A 20993-nucleotide genomic window follows, 5' to 3' on the forward strand; every position below is an offset into this window, starting at 1 on the left:
TGTCGTTGATCTTCCTTAGCCGATCAGATGGCCCACGTTTCACATGATCAACAAAACATGCCCGGTCATCCCCAACTGTTAGATCACCCCTGCCAGATCTAAGCACTATCAGTCATATCGTGTAAGCAACAATTGTAAAGAATATCCACCCAATAAAGGTGATTTTTCTCTCTCTTCTGCTGCTACGTGTCATCCACTAAATGGAATCAGGTGGTCTCTACCATTTACCACTTACCGCCTGAGGCCCTTCCAATAGAAACCATAACCACCCAAACAAAACCACCCCTAGGCATTATCATCCGTGCATCTCCTCTACCCAATAGCCGTCTGATCTGCTCACCCGAGATCTAACGGCCTGGACATGTTCCGCTCTCGTCATGACCTCAAGCCCTTGCGCTTGATCTCCACCGTGCATTCCCCTCGATCCAACGGCCCTCGTTAATGATCGCTCATGCTTGTCCTCCTCCACTCTCTCATTTCTCCATCTGTTTGATTTGGCATGTCCCTCTGCCCATGCACCCCTTACTCCACTCCCTATCAGTTACCCGAGGAAGCAGGTGATCGACTCTTATAGTATTGTAACAGTTGGAACGCAGAACCGAATTAACAAAAAGCATGGTCGAAGGAAGAAGGACAAAACACGATCCAACAAACAAAATTAAATAGTCATGGAGCTGCACTGGCATAATCAAATCAGCCACCTAAATGGGAAGCTCTGTACCAGAATTAATTACCATTTTCGTGAAGGAAGGAGAATTGTGTCCTTGTACGCAATCAGGAAATTAAAGACAATAGGCGATAGATTAAGATAGCTCCAACCCTAAAGGTCCAGAGAGCATTATAAAGAGCTATAAATAGATTAAAGAAAGATGTAATCATGGTTCAACTTCTGGAGATTGTAGATACTCTGTTCCTTGCAGCGTCTCATCTTCATTTTTAGTAATACAAGCTTCTTTTGATGTTATATGTTCAATGTCCATTTCCCCTCTGTTCTAAACTTGCACCTGGATAGGTTTATTCATGCTTCATCCTATGTCTAATGCTAGATAACTGTCATCTTATCCCTGCATTGGTGAATTGGATTTTCTATTGAATAGGTCATCTATGTTTGTCCTGTATCTAATGCTAGCTAACTGTCATCTTATCTTTGCTTAGATAAATTAGAGTTGCAAACTTCATTCACTGGCTACAGATGGCCATCATATGTTATGTATGCATCCGCTGGTGTGGCTGGTATTCTTCATCCATTAACTTAATCTGCAAACTGTTGAGCATTACTGGTATAAAGCCTTGTAGGCTAAGGATGTTCATGCATGTTTGGAGTGAAACAGAGTTGAAGAGGTTATCTGGCTTGACCCAAACCATCATCCATTCCAATAGTTCCTAGAAAAATATTGAAGATTATATGTTACTAGGAATCTCCGAGCTACAACCTAGGAGAGTTTCTTGGAGGGATAACATAATTGGCACCATTGCCGAGGAGAGAAGATTGAAGCTCGGCTTCCCTAGGAGATGACACAAATCTAGCTTTGATGATAGACAAAGTCTGGACACAGTTTTGTTGTAATAATCTATATGAAAACTCTACTAGAGGCCGAACTATAGAAATTTTGAATAATTAATCACTTATTCACAGAGATTATCCTGATTATGCACTATTGCGGAATACATGCACAATACATAACCTCCTATACGTTGATCATCAATTTAGCAGCATTAAAAACAATGAAACATCAATCGCATGCACACATTAACACAGTATGTAACCCGGGGAAAGCATACAGCTGAAAACCCCACACTATCTGTATATTATAATGATAGAGAACATGTAACAATACATAGTACAATACTCATCACAAGTACTTAGTACTATCTGCACCTGTTACACACAAAACTAGCTCAGATCTGATCAATCACAGCTCAAATCGCCTCCACTGCTTTGCCTACCTCCACTACGCAATCTGCAAGAGAAATCATCCACTCTTTAAAACCGAATTCCCTTGGTATACTACGCAAGCCATCATTGGCAATCTCCATCCACGCATGTGCAAATCACATGCACAACTATAGTCACACTGTAGTCACAACTGATAGCAATCTCAACCTCTAACACCTGTCTCCACTGAACTATACATGCACTAAGTTAACTGATGTATTCTTTAGTTTCTTTATGAGTTAATAATTAGTGAATTAATTAATATTTAATTCACACAACTCATCACTAGTGTATTCTTTAGTTAGACTAAAATACAACTAGTTCAACCAAGTCAAACTGAACACAACTCCATCAACTCCACAATCAACTCCACCGAAACTCAACCACATGAGTTCTAACTGAAGTCCTGCATGCAATAGCTCAACTGACCCATAAGAAAAGCATATTTCCTTCTAACAGCTACATGTGCCACATATGTAGCTCAAACTGAAGTGCTCCAAGAAGATAAGATAATGTTTATAGTCCAAATATTATTATGAGACAATAATATTTGACTGTTCTATTTTTAGCCTGGTAGTCTAAAAATAGAAACCGCCCATATGTCTAAAAATAGAAGTCCATCTATTTTTACCGACATGACCAAGCATCCAAAAATAGCATCCTGCAACTCATAGACCATGATCCATATGTCTAAAAATATACATAGTCTAAAAATATACTTTGCGCCAAAATATAGCCTGCAAGCCCACTTAGTGAAGGTGACTTCTTTCCACTAAGCTCCATCATCTTGTTGCATTCTCAACACTCCCTCTCAACAAGATATGGATTATCAGCAACCCCTATCCTACCTCGGTGGTATTCGAATTTGCTCCTGGTGAGTGCCTTCGTCAAGATATCAGCATCCGGATCCTCCGTTGGAATGTATGAAAGTAACACGATTCTCCGCTACACACAATCTCTGATATGATGGTACCTGATGTCAATGTGCTTAGATCTATCATGAAATACTAGATTATCTAAGAGTTTAATGAAACTCTAGTTATCACAGTAAATCACAGTAGGCTCCAAGTAAGAACCAAACAAACCGACGAGGATCTTCCTCATCCATATAGCCTCACATGGAGCCAAACTTGCTGCCATATAGTCGGCCTCTGCTGAGCTGAGTGCCATGGGTCCTTGCTTCCTGCTGTACCAAGAAATTGCTGTCGACCCGATACTGAAGACCCCTCCTGATGTGCTCTTTCTGTCCGTTGGGCTCCCTGCCCAATCTGCATCCGTGAAGCCACATAGCTTCACCTCATCCTCCTGTATGTACCACAATCCATATCCCGATGTGCCTCTCAAATAACATAATACATGCTTGCCTACCTTCCAGAAGAGCATGGTTGGCTTAACCATAGCTTGTGAAAGCTGGTTAACAGCATAGCATATATCGGGTCGTGTATTGACCAGATACATAAGTGACCCCACCAACTGTCGATAAATAGTGGCATCCACTTCTTCTGCTGAAGTGGCATCCTCCTTCCTCCAACCTCTAGGAAAAGGAGTATCAACAGGCTTGCAGCCATGCACGTTGAACTTCTCTGGTATCTCCCGAACATACTTACCCTGAGAAACAAATAGTCCATCACTCTGTTGCCAAATTTCCAATCCCAGGAAATAATGAAGGAGGTCCAAGTACTTCATCTCAAACTCCTTAGCAAGATCATCCTTGCATGAAAGTATCAACAACTCATCACCTGTTAGAATCAAATCATCTACATAAAGTACAATGATAAGCAACCTACCCTCCACCACAATCTGGTATAGGTTAGGATCCGCCTCACTCTTGGAGAATCCAAGTCCGGTGAAATAACTATCTATCTGTGTGTACCAAGAATGTGGTGCTTGTTTCAACCCATACAGCGCTCTCTTGAGCCTGCACACATGCGAATCGCTGCTGAAGATCTCGAAACCTTCAGGCTGTTCTATGTACACCTCCTCCTTAATGACTCTGTTGAGGAATGCAGTCTTCACATCCATCTGATGAATGTGCCACCCCATCTGTGCTGAGAGAGAAAGAATCGTCTGTATGGAAGAATACCTTGCCACAGGTGCAAAGGTCTCCTCATAATCGATCCCCTCTATCTGTGAAAAGCCACAGGCAACAAATCTTTCCTTGTACTTCTCTAAACTCCCGTCAGCTGCCTGCTTAGCTTTGTATATCCATCTGGAACCCACCACTGATTTCCCTTTTGGTCTTGGGACAATCTCCCATGCACTGTTTCTGACAATCGAATCATACTCTTCCACCATGGCATCTACCCATGCGGGATCATCCACAACTTCCTCGAAAGAGGATGGCTCAGTCACAACACATTTTCTCAAAAGATCCATGTATCCAGTGTACCGATCAGGTGACTGTCTCTATCTACATTGAGCTGTAGGTGGTCCTACAACCTTCTCTGCATCTTGAGCCAGTCGCTCAGCTTCTGTCAAGCGCTTTCACCCTCTGATGGTTGGCGCTGCATGAGTGATCTCTTCCACTCCATGAACTTCGTCCTATGGCTGATCCACATCCTGAAGCTCATCCTTAGGAACTAATAGCTCCTCATCTGCATGCAAATGTGGCTCCCTCTCAAGTGAACACTTCATGGCTTTCTCCTCCTGAAATTTTATATCTCGTCGCACAACAGTCTTGCCACTATCTGGCAAATACACATGATAGTTGTGGGGCATATCAGTGTACCCCACAAATATCCCAACCTCTGTGGTCGGCTCCAACTTCTTCCTGGCATCCTTCGTCACATGCATGTAAATGTTAGCACCAAAAATCCTCAAATGAGAAAGATCAGGCTTCTTACCAGAATAAGCCTCCTCGGGTGTACTCATGCCAAGTATCCTATGAGGACAATGGTTCTGCACATATACTGTAGTATTGCATGCTTCTTTCCACAAGTGAAGGGGTAGGCTCTAATCATGCAACATCGCCCGCGCAGCACCCATGATCGTTCTATTCTTCTGCTCAACAACCTTGTTCTTCTATGGGTTATGGGGAGCTATGAGCTCTCTTCGAATACCTTCTGCACTGCAAAAGTCCTTGAACTCGCCAGAGATGTATTCACCACCATTATCACTCCTAAGAGTCTTCACCTTCTTCCCTAACTCCTTCTTGACCAGTGCTTTAAACTCACAGAAATTTAAGTATGTCTCGCTCTTCTTCTACATGAAGAAGATCCAACACTTACAAGAGAAATCATCAACAAAGATCACATAATACCTGTGTTTTGCTGTCGAAGCTACTGAGAAAGGTCCAGACACGTCTGTGTGAATTCTCTCAAGGATCATCGTGGCGTGACTATCCTTCTCGTGAAAGGTGGCTTTCACAAACTTTCCCAAAGTACACCCCTTGCACTGATCTGACTGTGCAAGAGTGCCTTTAGGAAGCTTGGTAGTGCTCTGCTACAGTATCTTCAAGGCTCCATGGTGAAGGTGACCCAATCTCCTGTGCCACAGCTCACCATCATCTCGACTCACCAATCCTTCTACCTTGCATGCCATTGCTATGCATCCATCTACATGCAACTGATAAAGGTTCCTAACTCAAACCCCTATCTTCCGAGTTTCTCCAGTTGTCTTACTGTGCAAGAAAGCCTTTCCGTCGCTAAAAACAACATCATATCCCTTGTCTTCTAACATCGCCACAGAGATAAGATTCCTCTTCAATCCTGGAACATGCATCACTTCCTTCAATACGAAGGGTTTACCAGACTCCCTCTCAAAGGAAATGGTACCGACATCGGTCACACTGTATCTATCATCATCGCCCATCTCGATGTGCACTCCAAGATCTTTCTCCTCTAGATCATAAAACAAATCTCAATCTCCGGTCATGTGAAAAGATGGACCACTATCCAAGAACCACACCGATCCCATCACACTTGAAACCAAGCATGTGATCAATGAAAAATCAAGCTCAAACTGTGAGGCTAGAGCCTCTCCTACTGTAGATCTAGCAGCTTGCTTGTTCTTCTTCTTTTGCGGACAATTAGTGGCATAGCGTCTGTGCTGGTGACAGTGAAAACACTTCACCTTGGACATATCCTGCTTCTTGGATTTCGCACTGGAATGAGAAGCTTTCTTGTTCTTCCCCTTCTTTGCTTTGGCAACCAAAGCCCAATTTTCTTCATTAGGTACCTTTGATGAAGATCCGTCCCTGGTATTCCGCTTGATCTCCTCCTGCACAAGATTTGACCAAAGTCTCTCCCATCCTGGCAATTTCTCCCGACCATTGACAGAGTCCTGATAGGAATGCCAACTCTTCGAAAGACCAAGGAGATCCAAGCTCACCAAGTCCTCATCATCGACAGTCACCCCCACACTTCCCAGCTAATCCCTGCACTGAGTGAACTTCGTGAGATACTTGGGCATACTGTCTCCCTTCTCGCATTTAATGTTTCTGAGTCTATCCTTGAGCGCCAGCTTCCTCTGATTGCTCTTTCTTTGGAATAGATCTGTCAACGCTTCCCACATCAAGTATGGAGAAGCCTTCCCATGCAGGCTGGACACAATGTGATCCTTCACGCCCTCCAACAGAATCCTTTGACACTTTGCTATCTTCTTTTGCCAAACCTCAGCTTCGGCAGCATCAGTAGGCTTTGGGACATCAACCTCTATGAACTCCTTCAGCCCATTATCATCTAACACTGCCTCCATCCTGTCTTTTCATTCAATATAGTTCGAGATGCCCTCAAGAGCATACTCCAATCGCAATCTGTTGAAAGATATTGCCACGTTGATACCAAGAAAACACTGCTGCAAATTCGAATTCAACTAGCTCAACAACTCAACCGCCTCGGATCTAGAATTCATGAGAACAAATTATTTCTCGTATAGAGATTGAATGTATGGGATTTTACCGGATATCTCACCTTCCAAAGGAAGGATGAATCCAGAGGCTACCTGGCTTGATTACAGACTCTGCCTGAAGAAATAAGATGTAAACACTTTCTGAATAATAGATCTGATGATCAACAGCTCTGATACCATGTAGAAATTTTGAATAATTAATCACTTATTTACAGAGATTATCCTGATTATGCACTATTGCGAAATACATGCACAATACATAACCTCCTCTACGTTGATCGTCAATTTAGCAGCATTAAAAACAATGAAACATCAATCACATGCACACATTAACACAGTATGTAACCCGGGGAAAGCATACAGCTGAAAACCCCACACTATCTATATATTATAATGATAGAGAATATGTAACAATACATAGTGCAATACTCCTCACAAGTACTCAGTACTATCTCCACCTGTTACACACAAAACTAGCTCAGATCTGATCAATCACAGCTCAAATCGCCTCCACTGCTTTGCTTGCCTCCACTACGCAATCTACAAGAGAAATCATCCACTCTATAAAAACGAATTCCCTTGGTATACTACGCAAGCCATCATTCGCAATCTCCATCCATGCATGTGCAAATCACATGCACAACTATAGTCACACTGTAGTCACAACTGATAGCAATCTCAACCTCTAACACCTGTCTCCACTTAACTGTACATGCACTGAGTTAACTGATGTATTCTTTAGTTTCTTTATGAGTTAATAATTAGTGAATTAATTAATATTTAATTCACACAACTCATCACTAGTGTATTCTTTAGTTAGACTAAAATACAACTAGTTCAACCAAGTCAAACTAAACACAACTCCATCAACTCACAATCAACTCCATCGAAACTCAACCACATGATTTCTAACTGAAGTCCTGCATGCAATAGCTCAAATGACCCATAAGAAAAGCGTATTTCCTTATAACAGCTGCATGTGCCACATCTGTAGCTCAAACTGAAGTGCTCCAAAAGGATAAGATAATGTTTATAGTCCAAATATTATTATGAGACAATAATATTTGACTCTTCTATTTTTAGCCTGGTAGTCTAAAAATAGAAACCGCCCATATGCCTAAAAATAGAAGTCCACCTATTTTTACCAACATGACCAATCATCCACAAATAGCATCCTCTAACTCATAGACCATGATCCATATGTCTAAAAATAGACATAGTCTAAAAATAGACTTTTCTCCAAAAAGTAGCCCGCGGGCCCACCGAGTGAAGGCGAATTCTTTCCACTAAGCTCCATCATCTTGTTGCATTCTCAACACGAACCTCTTGGTGACTCCACATCATAGTTCTGGCTCAGTTTGTGAGGCATACTTAGAGAAATCATTAGTATTCACCAGCTGACCCAGTACTTTACCCTGAAAAGATCATTAAAGAAAGAAAGATATCACAGAAAGGATCATCAGGATCAGGTAAACCTAAACAATCCTCTATACCTCTGCAAGAAAGGCTAGTAATAGAACAAATACATGGTTAGAGTATAGCCTCTGACACTAGCAGTGGAGAAAAAGTTTCAGAGGTTCATAAAGCTCCTTATTCGTTAGGTTCTCCTCCTGCTTTAAGCTCAAGGGAAACCTCACATCCTATCCTTCATACTCTTTTAGTCCTGTCAGTCACTCCTTATCTCTCTATCATTCAGACTGTCAATACGCTTCAATCCACCACAGCCATGGCAGGTCCACAAGGACTCACCAAAATGGAAAGAATCATAGCTACTAGGTATGGACCTCTAGTACTACCCACTCCTTTGAATGCAATGCCTACTGGAGAATATCGGAAATACATGCCTAAGTTCATTGGGACTGAAGGAGTTATAGTTGAAGAACATCTTCTTTTTATAGCTACGCTGATAATCTAGACATCAGTGAAGATGATGTTTGGATGAGAGTATTTATCTAAAGCCTAGATGGGGAGGCCAGAAAATGGTTCAGAGAATTGACCCCTAGATCTATAACTAATATTGAGGCCTTGGATGATGTATTCCTAAAGCATTGTGGGGATAAGAAAGATCTTCTCTACTATCATACTGAGTTTGGGAACCTGAAAATGGAAAATGGGGAGCCACTTTCTGATTTCAATAAAAGGTCTAACCACATGTACAACAAGATACCAGCTGAAGTGAAACCCACCCCTACCTCTACTAACCTCACCTATGCCAATGTCTTTGATTCTGATTTCTGTTTACTATTGAGGGAGAGAAGATGTGCTTCTTTGGCTAAAATGCAGGATGCTGCTTGGAGGTAGAGTTCTACATCATGGCTGTAGAAAAACTTAAGGGACATGTTGACCGAAGCAGATAGAGGGGTGAATCTTCCTCATCTTCAAACCCTGAGATAGATAAGATGACCAAGATGATAGAGTCACTAGCCTCTGAAATCTCCAAATTAAAAGTGGAGCAACTGCTGCTGAAAGGAAGAATTCCTAGTACTTTTGCTCCTAGAAATCTGAATCCATATAGAAGAGCAAATGAGCAATTGCAGATCATGCAAAGAGGCAAAGAGGCCAAAGAAGACCAAAGAGTGAAGCCCCCTTTCTAAAGTTTAGTCATGGAGGAGGAGTAGTTTGAAGAAGATGATGAGATCCATTGTATGGAAGACAAAGGTAGTGCTTCCTTTTTGACCTTAGCTACCTATGAAGAGTCATTACTCAAGGACCAAACCAGCCAAGAGTGGGATGGTGGGGCTGTTATGAAAACTGAAGATTAGCAAAGATATAATCTTAGGTCGAAGATGAACAATTCCAAGGAAACACCTGTTCAAAGAGTTTTTGTTCCTGCAATACAACAAGCTAACAAGAAAAAGCAAACCCCTGTTCAAAGAGTTGTTGTTCCTGCAATACAACAAGCTAACAAGAAAAAACAAAAAGCAGTTGATCCCATCATTCTCAAAGCTCTAGCTCAAGAGGTAAGAGGCCCTGACAATTCTCCTGCTCCCTTTAGTTTTGAATCAGAAATCCGGAAGTTGAAAATATCTTTACCTCTAGTCGAACTAGTGAAGAATGAAGCCTTTAAGAGACCCATCCTTGAGGCGCTTGAGCTTAAGGCCACACAAGAATCAAACGACTATGTGAACTTACAAGATGACAAACCTTCATTTGTTCTTATTCCAATGACAAAACCTCCTAATGACAATTCCCCATCATTCTATGTCTCCTTGACTATTCATGAAGGGATCCTTCACAACTGTCTGCTGGATACAGGTACCGGCCATAATCTAATGCCCAAGGTTGTCATGGATGAGTTAGGGCTTGACATCACTAGGCCTTATCATGATTTTTTTTCGTTTGATTCTAGAAAGGTGAAATGTTTGGGGTTAATCAAAGACCTAGCCATCACCTTGGCTCAGCTACCCATGAAGAGCATGATGATGGATATAGTAGTAGCAGATGTTCCCCCTAAGTTTTGGCATGATTCTTTCTAGGGGATGGATTAAAATATTCGGTGGAATGTTACAAAACGATATGTCCTATGCTACTATCCCAGTTTTTGGAGGTGAGAGTAGGAGTATAGGGAAGCTCAGTTAGCTTATATCGTCAGTGATGAGAAGGATCCCACTAATCACCCCATCTATTCTATTGACACTTATTTGGAGCCTATATTCTTCAAGTGGAACAATCCCAGTTGGCCTCCATGCAGCTTAGGAAACTAGTTTGTCAGATCATGGAAGAAGAAGGCCCACAAATTTGGGACATGTTCTTTGATGGGGCTTGCTCTAGGGAAGTTGCAGGAGCGGGCGTAGTTCTGGTATCTCCCACACAAGAATGCATACATTTATCTTTCAAGCTAACTTTTCAAGTCACAAATAATATAGCAGAATATGAGGCTTTGATCTTAGGCTTGAACGCGGCTAAAGAAATGGGCATCAAGCATCTGAAGGTGTTTGGAGATGCAGACCTTATTATTCAACAGGTGAATAAGACATTCCAGGCGAGGCATCCTAGGCTGAAAGCATATAGAGATGAGGTATGGAAGCTCAAGGATTCGTTCAATAGATTTAGTGTTTCATACATCCCTAGGGCTAAGAATCAGCTTGTTGATTCCCTTGCTGTGTCTGCTAGTATGTTTGTTCCTCCTTTACCACCTAGACTGACTTACGAAATCTAAGTAAAATACAAACTATCACTACCTGATAATGTCAAGTATTGGAAAGTATTTGAATATGATGATGAAGTCAATAGGTTTCTACAAGTCATTGATGAATTCTCTGAAATGCAAAATGATTAAGAGAATGAAGCTAAGGAGGAATTCCATCAGTCGCAGCTGAGAAACAAAATTGGTCAGGACAACATTGTACAATTGCCTAGTAACCATATACCCAAAGGGCTGGTGCCTCTAGAGAAGTTGTTTGATCATAATGATGTACCTTATAAGCCTACCCAGAAATAGAATGAGTCTGTAGTCCATAGAAACAATATAGTGAGTCGAAATCATCCAAAGTCCATAAACCTGTCCACCGGCTTGTCCGTTGCCCAAAGTTCTGAATATTGCACCTTGATGAAGCAATTTAATGATGTCTTTTCCTGGGAATACAATGACCTTAAGACTTATGACAAAAACATCATCTAGCATAAGATTCCAGTGGAGAAGGACACCATCCCTTTTAAGCAGAAGTTGAGACCTATCAGCCCTCTATTACTACCTTTGATTGAAAAAGAGATTAAGAAATAGTTGGCTGCCAAGATCATAATCCCCCTAAGGTATTCAAAATGGATAGCTAACTTGGTGGTAGTAAGAAAGAAAAATGGAGAAATTAGGCTTTGTGTTGACTTCAGAAATCTGAACAAGTGCTCTAAGAAAGACAACTACCCCATGCCCGAGGTGGAACATTTGCTGCAAAAAGTTTTAGGGGCTAGAGTCATGTCTTTCTTAGATGATTTCTCAGGTTACAATTAGGTTGTTGTACACCCAAAGGATCAAGAGAAGATTGTCTTCACTACTCCTTGGGGCACATTCATGTACTCCAAGATGCCTTTTGGATTGATGAATGCTAGGGCTACTTTTCAGAGGGCCATGGACATAGCCTTTGTGGGAGAGAAGGACAAGTTTGTCCTTATTTACCTTGATGACATAACAGTATTTTCCAGTAGTCACATGGAACACTTGCAACATTTGAAGAAGGTGTTTCTAAAGTGCAGAAGGTTTGGAATCTCAGTAAATCCCAAGAAGTCACAGTTTTCTCTAGAAGAAGGCAAACTTTTAGGACATATAGTTTTTGCTGCAGGTGTCAAGATTGATCCAGAAAGAGTTCAAGCAATACAGACATTTTCCATCCCAAGGTCAAAAAAGGACATTCAATGTTTTCTGGGTATGATTAACTTTGTGAGGAGGTTTATTCCAAATTTTGCAGCACTAGTGAAGCACAAAACCTCCATGCTAAAGAAGGGGTTGGAGATAAAATGGATAGAGGCTACAAGAAGATCTTTCGAAGCCATCAAAAGAGCTATCATGGAGGCTCCCACCTTGGTTAGCCCAGACTACACCAAGGAGTTTTATATTTTCTCTTTCGCTTCTTATGATACACTTGCAGTAGTCTTGTTACAGAAAAATGATGAAGGTATAGAACACCCAGTGGCCTTCTTCAGCAAAACTTTGAGGGACGCTGAATTAAGGTACGACCTCATTGAAAAATAGGCATATGCCCTCATAAAGTCTTTAAAAGCATTCCGAATCTACATTCTGCACTCAAAAGTAGTTGCCTATGTACCTTCAGCTTCAGTAAAGGATGTCCTAACACAACCAGAAGTTGATGGAAGAAGGGCCAAGTGGATTGCAAAACTCATAGAATTCAACATAGAAGTAAAACCCACCAAGCTTGTCAAAGGCCAAGGCCTGGCTCAGCTTATGGCTGAGGAAAATTGCAGTTTGCTAGACATAAATTGCATAGGTGCAGATTTAGATGTTGAATAGGCAGAGGAAGCAATAGAAGAGCAAGGGAAGAACCAGTCATTGGCTGAGAATCTGGCTACCTATGAGTGGTATTCTAGTATATCTCATTTCTTGTTGAAGCTCGAAGTCCCTCCAGGGCTTAGCTCGAGTCAGGCTAGGACCATCAAGCTCAGAGCTACCAAGTTTTGTATTAATAAGAACCTACTTTATTGGAGGGACCCATCTGGAATCCTCTTGAGATGTCTAAACAAAGAACAATCCTTTGAATAATTGACCGGAGAATCCACAGTTTTATCATTTTTGAACCAACGTTTCAAATCCCAAGTGGGATCCATCTTCAGGATGAGAGAATGATGATGACAGAAGAGCAGCAGTATTACTTCTCTGCTGCTCTTCTGTCATCATCATTCTCTCATCCTGAAGATGGATCCCACTTGGGATTTGAAACGTTGGTTCAAAAATGATAAAACTGTGGATTCTCCGGTCAATTATTCAAAAGATTCAAGCCACAGATCTCTGAAATCCATAAAGAACAATCCGTCGAGGGCATGCACCAGTTTCATTCTAGCATCTGTGGAGGGCATCATTACTAGAAAACCACAGTCCACAAGATCCTAAGGGCTGGGTATTATTGGCCTACTCTATTCTCTGATGTATTTTCATTTGTGAAATCTTGTTACAAATGGCAGAGTTTTGCAGAAAGATAATCGCTCAAATATTTGCCCCTAATGCCAATACACACCGATGGTCCCTTTCAGTAGTGGGGTTTAGATTTCATACGGGAGATTAATACACATTCCAGTGGCCAGCATAGGTGGATTTTGGTGGCCACTGACTATTTTACCAATGGATTGAAGCCATGCCCAATAAGAAAGTTGATCACCAGGTTTTCATGAAGTTCTTAAGTGAGAATATTTTCACTAGATTTGGATGCCCAACCAAACTAGTTATTGATAACGCAACAACTTTCAGAGCAAAGGAATTGGTGGATATGTGTGAATCAATGGGAATTAGATTAGTTCATTCTACCTCATATTATCCTCAAGGCAATGGCTTAGCATAATCATCCAATAAAAGCCTAGTAAGGATAATAAAAAAACTACTAGAAGACAACAAACGAAACTAGGATTCCAGGTTGAAATTTGTATTGTGGGCTAACAAGAGTTACCACTAAGAAATCCATAGGGAACTCTCCATTCAATCTAGTGTATGGTACTGAGGCTATTTTTCCAATCCAATTGACCCTCCCTGTGGCCAAATTCTTGCAAGAAGAGCAAGATGAGGAAAGTGACATGGCAAGAAGAATGAGTGACTTAGTTGAAGTTCACCAGATCAGAGATCAACTGATTGAGAAATTAGTAGTGCATCAAAAGAAGATCAAGGAGGTCTTTGATAAAAAATCAAAGATGGACAATTTTTAGGTTGGTGACTGGGTTCTCAAATGGGATGCATTGAAGGAAAAGAAGGGAAACCATGGTAAATTTGATGCCTTATGGACAGGACCATTTATCATTGCTCGAGCTTAGATGAACAACACTTTCACTCTACAAAATTTAGAGGGAGAAGATGTTTTTGATGGCCCAGTCAATGGGTGGTTTTTGAAACTTTATTTCGTTTAAGGCTTTAAAGCCTTGGTATTGTAAATATGTTTTTCAGTTTTATTTCAGACTAGTTAGACTCCATGCCCAATGGAACACTATGTAGTAGATTTAATCTTGTTGTTTACTAGAAAGGCAGTGGTCTACTGTTCTTGAAACCTCACAGGGAGGCTTTCATCCCCAGAAGGAGCCAATGTTAGCCCTGAGGTGCAGTGCTGATGTTTTGAAGGCTGAAGGAAGGACACAGTTTGCTTTGTTATCCAAAAGAAGGCCCCACATGGGCCATTATCCCACTTTCCTCACTCTTACACCCCCATTTCGTTATGCTCATTTCCTAACCCAACCCTCACATCCCGACGAAACCCTCTTTCGCCTTAGCCTTAAGAAAATTAACCCAAAATCCCCCGCAAAACCTTACCTCTCCATCTTACGCACCCTTCGCACATTTCCCGAGGACATCTCGTACCTCCGTGTCCCTTCCCCGCTGATCTTCCCCTGCCGATCTGATGGCCCACGTTTAACCTGATCAACAAAACATTCCTGATCGTCCCGCACCATTAGATCAACCCCACCAGATCTAATGATTGTCACTCATATCGCGTGAGCAACAAGCGCAAAGAATACCCACCTGATAAAGGCAGTTTTTCTCTCTCTTCTGCTGCTATGTGTCTTCCACTAAATGGAATCAGGAGGACTCCACCGTTTACCACTTACCACCCGATGCCCTTCCGATAGAAACCATAACCGCCCAAACAAAACCACCCTTGGGTGTTATCATCCATGTATCTCCTTCACCAAATAGTTGTCTAATCTGCTCACTCGAGATCTAATGGCCCGAACATGTTTCGCTCTCGTCATGACCTCAGGCCCATGTGCTCGATCTCCGCCGTGCATTCCCCTCAATCCAATGGCCCTTGTTAATGATCACTCATGTTTCTTGTCCTCCACTCTCTCATTTCTCCATTCGTCTGATTTGGCATGTCCCTTTGCCCATGCACCTCGTACTCCACTCCCTATCAGTTACCCAAGGAAGAAGGTGGTCGACTCTTATAGTGTTGTAACAGTCAGAGCGCTGAACCAAATTAACAAAAATCATGGTCGAAGGAAGAAGGACAGAACATGATCCAACAAATAGAATTAAATAGTCATGGAGTTGCACTGGCACAATCAAATCAGCCACCTAACCGGGCAGCTTTGTACCAGAATTAATTACCATTTTCGTGGTGGAAGGAGAATTGTGTCCTTGTACGCAATCAGGTAGTTAAAGACAGTAGGGGATAGATTAAGATAGCTCCAACCCTAAAGGTCTGGAGAGCATTGTAAAGAGCTATAAATAGCTGAAAGCAAGATGTAATCAGGGTTCAACTTTTGGAGACTCTAGATACTCTGTTCCTTGCAGTGTCTCATCTTCATTTTCAGTAATACAAGATTCTTTTGCTGTTATATGTTCAATGTCCATTTCCCCTCTGTTCTAAACTTGCCCCTGGATATGTTTATTCCTGCTTTCTCCTATGTCTAATGCTAGATAATTGTCATCTTATCCATGCATTGGTGAATTGGATTTGCTATTGAATAGGTCATCTATGTTTCTCCTATATCTGACGCTAGTTAACTCTCATCTTATCTATGCTTAGATAAATTAGAGTTGCAATCTTCATTCACTGGCTGCAGCTGGCAATCATATGGTATGTATGCATCTGTTGATGTGGTTAGTATTCTTCATCCATTCATATAATCTTTAAACTATTTAGCATTAGTGGTCTAAAGCCTTGTAGGTTGAGGGTGTTCATGCATTTATGGAGTGAAACAGAGTTGAAGTGGTTATCTGGCTTGAACCAAACCATCATCCATTCCAATAGTTCCTAGAAAAATATTGAAGATTATATGTTACCAGGCATCTCCGAGCTACAACCTAGGAGAGTTTCTTGGAGTGATAACATAATTAGCACTATTGCTGGGGAGAGGAGATTGAAGCTTAGCTTCCCTGGGAGATGACACAGATCCATCTTTGATGATAGAAAAATTCTGAACACATTTTTGGTTGTAATCATCTATCTGGAGACTCTACTAGAGGCCGAACCTCTTGGCAACTCCACATCATAGTTCTGGCTCAGTTTGTGAGGCATAATTGGAGAAATCCTCAGAAGTCACTAGCTGACCCAGTACCTGACCCTGAAAAGATCATTAAAGAAAGAAAGATAACATAGAAAGGAGCATCAGGATTAGGTAAACCTAAACAATCCTCTATACCTTTGCAAGAAAGGCTAGTAATAGAACAAATAAATGTTGAGAGTATAGCCTCTGACACTAGCAGAGGAAAAAAAATTCAGAGGTTCATAAAGCTCCTTATTCATTAGGTTGTCATCTTGCTTTAAGCTCAAGGGAAACCTCACCTCCTGTCCCTCGTACTCTTTTAGTCCTGTCAGTCACTCCTCAGCTCTCTATCATTTAGACTGCCAATATTCTTCAATCCACCACAACCAGGCAGGTCCAAAAGCTCTCACCAAGATGGAAAGAATCATAGCTGATAGGTATAGACCTCTAGTATTTCCCACTACTTTTAATGCAATGCCTACTAGAGAATATCAGAAATACATGCCTAAGTTCACTGGGATTGAAGGAGTTACAGCTGAAGAACATCTTGAATCCTCTTCTAGCTATGCTGATAATCTAGACATCAGTGAAGATGATGTTTGGATGAGAGTATTTATCCAAAGCCTAGATGGAGAGGCTAGAAAATGGTTCAGAGAATTGACCCCTAGATCTATAACTAATATTGAGGCCTTGGATGATTCATTCCTAAAGCATTAGGGGGATAAGAAAGATCCGCTCTACTATCATACTAAGTTTGGGAACCTGAAAAGGGAAAATGGGGAGTCACTTTTTGATTTCAATAAAAGGTTTAACCACATGTACAACAAGATACCAGCTAAAGTGAAACCCACCCCTACCTCTACTAAGCTCACCTATGCCAATGCCTTCAATTCTGATTTCTATTTATTGTTGAGGGAGAGAAGATGTGCTTCTTTGGCTGAAATGTAGGATGCTGCCTCGGAGGTAGAGTCCAACATTATGGATACAGAAAAACTCAAGGGACATGTTGACCAAAGGAGATAGAGGGGTGAATCTTCCTCGTCTTCAGACCCCAAGATAGATAAAATGACCAAGATGATAGAGTCACTAGCCTCTGAAATCTCCAATTTAAAAGTGGAGGAAGTCCCGGTGAAAGGAAGAATTCCTAGTACTTTTGCTCCTAGAAATCTAAATCCATATAGAAGAGAAAATAAGCAGTTGCAGATCATGCAAAGGGGCAAAGATGCCAAGGGAGGCCAAACACTGAAGCCCCTTTTCCAGAATGTAGTCATGGAGGAGGAGCAGTCTGAAGAAGATGATGAGATCCATTGTATGGAAGAAAAAGGCACTACTTCCTTTTTGACCTTGGCTGCCTATGAAGAGTCATTACTCAAGGAGAAAACTAGCCAAGAGTGGGATGGTGGAGCTGTTCTGTAAACTGAAGATCAACAAAGATATAATTTGAGGTCAAAGATGAGCAATGCCAAGGAAACCCCTATTCAAAGAGTTTTTGTTCCTGCAATACAACAAGCTAACAAGCAAAAATGACTAGCAGCTGATCTCATCATTTCCAAAGCTCCAGCTCAAGAGGTAAGAGGCCCTGACAAGTCTCCTGCTCCCTTCAGTTTTGAATCAGAAATCTAGAAACTGAAAATATCTATACCTCTAGTCGAACTAGTGAAGAATGAAGCCTTTAAGAGACCCATCCTTGAGGCCCTTAAGCTTAAGGCCACACAAGCATCAAACGACTATGTGAATTTATAAGATGACAAACATGCAGTTGTTCTTAGCCAAATGACTGAACCTCCTAATGACAATTCCCCATCACTCTTTGTCTCCTTGACTATTCATGACAAGATCCTTCACAACTGTCTGCTGGATACAGGTGCCAGCCATCATCTGATGCCTAAGGCCCTTATGGATGAGTTAGGGCTTGACATCACTAGGCCTTATCATGATTTGTTTTCGTTTGATTCTAGAAAGGTGAAATGTTTGGGGTTGATCAAAGACCTAGCCATCACCTTGGCTCAACTGTCCATGAAGAGCATGATGATGGATATAGTAGTAGCAAATGTTCCCCCTAAGTTTTGGCATGATTCTTTCCAGGGGATGGATTAAAATATTGGGTGGAACATTACAAAATGATCTGTCCTATGCTACTATCCTAGTTTTTGGAGGTGAGAGTAGGAGATTATATAGGGAAGCTCAGTTAGCTTATATCATTAGTGATGAGAAGAATCCCACTAATCACCCCACCTATGCTATTGACACTAATTTTGGAGCCTGTATTCTTCAAATGGAACAATCCCAGTTGGCCTCCATGTAGCTCAAGAAACCGGTTTGTCAGATCATCGAAGAAGAAGGCCCACAAATTTGGGACATGTTCTTTGATGGGGCTTTCTCTAGGGAAGTTGCAAGAGTGGGCATAGTTCTGGCATCTCCCACACAAGAATTCATACATTTATCTTTCAAACTTACTTTTCAAGTCACAAATAATATAGCAGAATATGAGGCTTTGATCTTAGACTTGAATGTGGCTAAAGAAATAGGCATCAAGCATCTGAAGGTGTTTGGAGATGCAGACCTTATTATTCAACAGGTGAATAAGACATTCCAAGTTAGGCATCCCATGCTGAAAGCATACAGAGATGAGGTATGGAAGCTCAAGGATTCGTTCAAAAGCTTTATTATTTCATACATCCCTAGGGTTAAGAATTAGCTTGTTGATTCCCTTACTATGTCTGCTAGTATGTTTGTTCCTTGTTTACCCCCTAGACTGACTTATGAAATCCAAGTAAAATACAGAGAATCATTACCTGATAACATCAAGTATTGGAAAGTATTTGAAGATGATGATGAAGTCAATAGGTTTCTACAAGTCATTTACGAATTCTATGAAATGCAAATTGATCAAGAGAATGAGGCCATGGAGGAATGCCATCAGTCCCAGCTGAGAAACAAAATTGGTCAGGACAACATTGTACAACTACCTAGTAACCATATACCCAAAAGGCTGGTGCCTCTAGAGGAGTTGTTTGATCATAATGATGTATGTCATAAGCCTTCCCAGAAAGAGAACAAGTCTGCAGTCCATAGACACAATATAGGGAGTCCATATCATCCAAAGTAAATAAACCTATCCACCCACTTGTCCGCTGCACAAAGTTCTTAATATTGCACCTTGATGAAGCAATTTTCTGATGTCTTTACCTGGGAATACAGTCACCTTAAGACTTATAACAAAAAAATCATCCAGCATAAGATTCCACTAGAGAAAGACAACATCCCTTTTAAGCAAAAGTTGAGACCTATCAACGATCTATTACTACCTTTGATTGAAAAAGAGATTAAGAAACTGTTGGCTGCCAAGAGCATAGTCCCCCTAAGGTATTCAAAATGGATAGCTAACATGGTGGTAGTAAGAAAGAAAAATGGAGAAATCAAGCTTTGTGTTGACTTCAAAAATCTGAACAAGTGCACTAAGGAAGACAACTGCCCCCTGCCCAAGATGGAACATTTGCTGCAAAAGATTTCAAGGACTAGAGTCATGTCTTTCTTAGATGGTTTCTCAGGTTACAATCAGGTTGCTATACGCCCAAGGGATCAAGAGAATACTGCCTTCACTACTCCTTGGGGCACTTTCAGTTACTCCAAGATGCCTTTTGGACTGATGAATGTTGGGGCTACTTTTTAGAGGACCATGGACATAGCCTTTGTGGGAGAGAAGGACAAGTTTGTCCTTATTTACCTTGATGACATAACAGTCTTTTCCAGGAGTCACATGGAACACTTGCAGCATTTGAAGAAGGTGTTTCTGAAGTGTAGAAGGTTTGGAATCTTAGTAAATCCCAAGAAGTCACAGTTTTCTTTAGAAGAAGGAAAACTTTTAGGGCATATAGTTTCTGCTGCAGGTGTCAGGATTGATCCAGAAAGGGTTCAAGCAATACAGACATTGTCCATCCCAAGGTCAAAAAAATACATTAAATATTTTCTAGGTAAGATTAACTTTGTGAGGAGGTTTATTCCAAATTTTGCAGAACTAGTGAAGCACATCACCTCCATGCTAAAGAAGGGGTTGGAGATAAAATGGACAGAGGCTGCAAGAAGATCTTTCGAAGCCATCAAAAGAGATATCATGGAGGCTCCCACCTTGGTCAGCCTAGACTACACCAAGGAGTTTTATATTCTCTCTTTCGATTCTTATGATACACTTGCAGCAGTATCGTTACAGAAAAATGATGAAGGTATAGAACACCCAGTGGCCTTCTTTAGCAAAATTTTGAGGGATGCTAAATTAAGGTACGAACTCATTGAAAAACAAGCATACACCCTCAGAAAGTCTTTAAAAGCATTCTGAATCTACATTTTGCACTCAAAATTAGTTCCCTATGTACCTTCAGCTTCCGTAAAGGATGTCCTAACACAACCAGAAGTTGATGGAAGAAGGGCCAAGTGGATTGCAAAACTCATAGAATTTAGCATAGAAGTAAAACCCACCAAGATTTTCAAAGGCCAAGGCCTGGCTCAGCTTATGGCTGAGGAAAATTGTAGTCTACTAGACATAAATTGCATAGGTACAGATTTAGATGTTGAACAG

Source organism: Pinus tabuliformis, chromosome 8, assembly GCF_031772625.1.
Source record: "Pinus tabuliformis cultivar Carrire ecotype Pingquan chromosome 8, CPIR1, whole genome shotgun sequence".
In the NCBI taxonomy this organism is placed as follows: Eukaryota; Viridiplantae; Streptophyta; class Pinopsida; order Pinales; family Pinaceae; genus Pinus; species Pinus tabuliformis.